General features: G+C 38.8%; 1 non-coding gene across 1 annotated transcript; it reads right to left on the reverse strand.

Annotated features, from left to right (window-relative positions):
• Positions 1-403: 403 nt before the first annotated feature.
• Positions 404-514, reverse strand: trnal-caa (transfer RNA leucine (anticodon CAA)). Its single transcript has 2 exons — positions 477-514; positions 404-449 (listed from the first exon to the last, which is right to left on the reverse strand). It is a non-coding gene; the product is annotated as a tRNA-Leu (tRNA).
• Positions 515-3,863: the final 3,349 nt, after the last annotated feature.

Here is a 3,863-nt window from a genome sequence, read left to right on the forward strand (position 1 = left end):
CTCTCTGTTCGAGCTCTGATTTAATCCTCTCGGCTCCTGCCGCTGTCACCGGGAGAGTGGCTGCATTCCGTAGGGCTAAAGGCTGATTTCACAATGCCACATTTAATTAAATACAGGAGAAACCGCAAGGAAATAAATGTTTTAATACATCTTCTTCTGGATTTATATTTCGGTCTTTCACCTTTGAATGCATACCTTGACCGTAAATCTTTACTCGATTACAGGCACCCCAAACAGTTCTTAAGGGAGAAATCGAAGCCTATTTGACTTTCTGCTAATCACATTGAAGTGTTCACGAAGCATTTCCCTGCCCATCATGTGCCCGCAAGCCGGTTTCTCCGTTTTCTTCTTTCTGTCGTTGTCAGCGATCACAAGACAGGAAAAATGCAAGAGAGGGAAAAGCTGTCAGGAGTGGGATTTGAACCCACGCCTCTATTCAGAGACCAGAACACCCAAGCAATGGAAAGACAGGAGTCCTTGAGTCTGGCGCCTTAGACCACTCAGCCATCCTGACGAGGTACGTAAGCTGGTGTGTTAAAAGCACCGGTAGTTCACAAAACTGAGAAATGCTTTGCTGGAGAAGCACCACGTTGCCTGTTGTTGCCTAAACGGATCGCGGAAATCAAATATTCGGATCGATTTAGAGTGTGCTTTACAGCCTTTGTGTAATATTTTAAATTGTTTTAAAAAAGTGTGTACTGTGTACTACGTTTAGGACTAGTTAGTGTGGTAGAATATGGAGATCATCTCCAGCTCTGAGCTCAACTGCAACAACAAGTCCTGCTGAACAAAGTCAGAGTTCTGCTGAACCTTTGCTCAGGACTCAGGAGTATTGTTGTGGTTCTAATTAAGCACAAACTGCAGGGTCTCTGAATCAGAACATTTCAATTTATCTGTTCAGTAAGTTAAAATGCAGGACACGTTAAAATCGGATTATTACTGTGTCTCTGTCCCGTTTGTATATAACCGAATGTTTAAAAGATACCAGTAAGGACACACAACTACTAATGCGGTACTTATTGGAAATAGTCCCAAAACAAGTACGTCCGGCAGCTGGTAGACCCCTGTAATAATTTTGCAGTGACACTTTGAAAATTTACACTCTATTTAAATATTAATTTACTAAATTTCAGTTCTCTTTTCTCAGACTCCCTGGCATAACGGAACTCTCACTCTCGCATACTAAAGGCTTTACATGCATTAGCTGTGATACAGATTCTAATAAAGACAGAATGAAACAGTTTGTTTTGTGTCTCATGGTGATCCTCTTCTCGATCCAAATGAAATGTTTAATATGATCCCTCGAGAAAGAAAAGGAGTCAATTTCCGCCTGGAATGATTGATGCTCCATCAAACATTTTGTAATATCTCCGGAAGTTTATACAGTAGAATCCTGGTTTGTGGCTTAAATTCAAGGTAAACAAGACTAAGGAAACGAGTTGGAAACGATGTCGATCTGGGATTTAAATCATCCAGAACATTTCACTACATTGGACAGTATGTGCCAGAGAGCAGCTCCCGACATCTGTTGATAGCTCAGTTGGTAGAGCGGAGGACTGTAGGGGAAACAAGAGAGAATTCTTAGGTCGCTGGTTTGACTCCGGCTCGAAGGAAGGTGCCCTTTGTGTATTTCATTCAAACAGTTAAAATAGCTGATCTTTTTTCACTCAGACTTTGATCAAAAGCTCAATAAACGATGAAGCAGAGGCTCTTGTTCCGAATTCAGCTCACGTCTGATTGTCTTGTTTTGGCCAAGATCTGATCTTTGAATTCAGGGACTACTCTGTCTGCTTTGTACAGTAATTCAAAAGTAGATACAAATGTCACATTTTTATTGTAGATATAAAGGTGTTCTGTTTTCAAAGAATAGGTACTTAATTGTCTTTATGATTTGGTTTTGATTTTGTATCGTTGTATTATTAAGTTTGTGCTTTTTGTGTTTTTAACATATTGTGAACTTATTTTTGAAACAAATGCTCACAAAGGCAGACATGGCACACATCTCTTTATACCAGCGGTGAATTGTATATTTGTATTAAGTAGAAGCTACTGTGCACTTCTGGGAGTATAACAGGTTCGATATAAAGTGGCAAAAATATAAAAGGGGAAAATACCCCAGACTGGGTGTAAAGGCCTCGTTGTGACTGTTGTTTTATTGTTGAATACGGCATACTGTGCACGAAATGTTGCAGAAACACAATCTGATAGTTAAATAATTATTATTTTAATAATTTGATAAGTATGAGGCCCCGGATCCAATTATTCAGTTCTGATTTTTTTAAAGTGATATCTTCCCTTCCTCTGGTAGAAGTAACACGATGTGAGTAATTGTTTTTTGTTCTTTTCTTTTCACGTTGCGATCCAAAAAGCCTCAGATGCACAGTCTGACAGCAACCAAACCAGAATGGATTCTGCTGGGAGCCAGACTGAGCTCATTCTTGTTCCCTGTGCTGAAAACAGAATTAGCTCTTACCCGAGCACCATCTACCGCTGCTGGATTGTACTCTACGTCCTGCTGCTCCAGCAATTATTTTGACGAAAGACAGATCACTTGTACGCTTTTAACGTTCTCGCAGCTACAGGCGAGACTGAAGCTGGCGATATAAAGGCACGCACTGGTACACCTTTTCTAACTTTCACAATCGCGATAAACATTTTTTTAAGACCTTTGAAAAACTAGATATAGATATAGATAAAACTAGATAAAAAACGAGCTTTATCGGTTTTTACATTAATCGATTTTGAATCAAATTTGATCTTTTTACATTGCATTTTACGTTGAAATGTAGCATGCATACCTAATCCACCAACGGACAGAGCAATATTTTACGTTGCCTTCCAGAGCTTCCAACGTGTGATGGATTTGTATGGGTGTCTGTATGATACCACTACAGCACTGGCGCAGGTGCAAAATCCACTTTCACACGACTTTTTCAGTGTCTTCTCTCTCAAATGGACCGAAGCACAGGAGCCAATATTAGAGAAAACGACAAGTGATTAAACAGAGGATGTCCCAATGTCTGGGACAACGCATTGTGATTTTGTATAAACGCAAATGGTTTCTCATTTAAAAGCCAACAATATTCTTTTTCTCCCTGGCGCTAATAAGCTACCACACATGCAAGCTGTTGTGTGAAAGAAAATTCATATGTCCATAGGAAGGCAGAATAAAATCCAGAACTGTGTTGGTGATATCGATAAACAGGGCTCATGTTCACAACAAAACTTTACTGTATAAAAAGTTAAAATTCGTAAATATATTTTTTTATTATGGCTTTGTCATTTACTGTAGTTATTCAGGAGAACATTATGTTAATCGTATAGATGAAACGTTTAATATATTCAGGTGGGTAGCTACGTCAGCATGCGTATCTGCAAAGGAACAAGTAATATTGTAGGTTTATTCCATGCTGAAAAGAGAAGAGAGAAAACAACCCTGAAGAAGGTTTCACAGCTGAAACGTTGTATTTTCTCTCTTCTCTTTTCAGCATGGAATAAACCTATTACTTGTTCCTTTAATATATTGTTCGGTTTGACTCAAAATGCTTTACTACTACAAGAGAGAATTATAGTATGGAGGATGAGACAAATCTATGATTTCTTGGAAGAAAATGGTTTTTCTGTGCGTTCTAAATGAATCAAAACTTTAGTGCGACACACAAACCCTTTGTCTTTTTTAAAGATATAATATTTTTAAACAGACAAGTATAGAAAACATTTTTTTTTTAGAAATTTTGGCCGGGGGCGATGTATTACTAGTAGTGGCGCTGAGGTCACTATGGTGCAGTTGAGCACCGTAAGATTAGGGCCAGTGACGTAATGTATAACGCATCTGACTTCGGAACAGAAGATTGTAGGTTTGA

Source organism: Atractosteus spatula, chromosome 10 (assembly GCF_055471065.1).
Source record: "Atractosteus spatula isolate fAtrSpa1 chromosome 10, fAtrSpa1.hap1, whole genome shotgun sequence".
In the NCBI taxonomy this organism is placed as follows: domain Eukaryota; kingdom Metazoa; phylum Chordata; class Actinopteri; order Semionotiformes; family Lepisosteidae; genus Atractosteus; species Atractosteus spatula.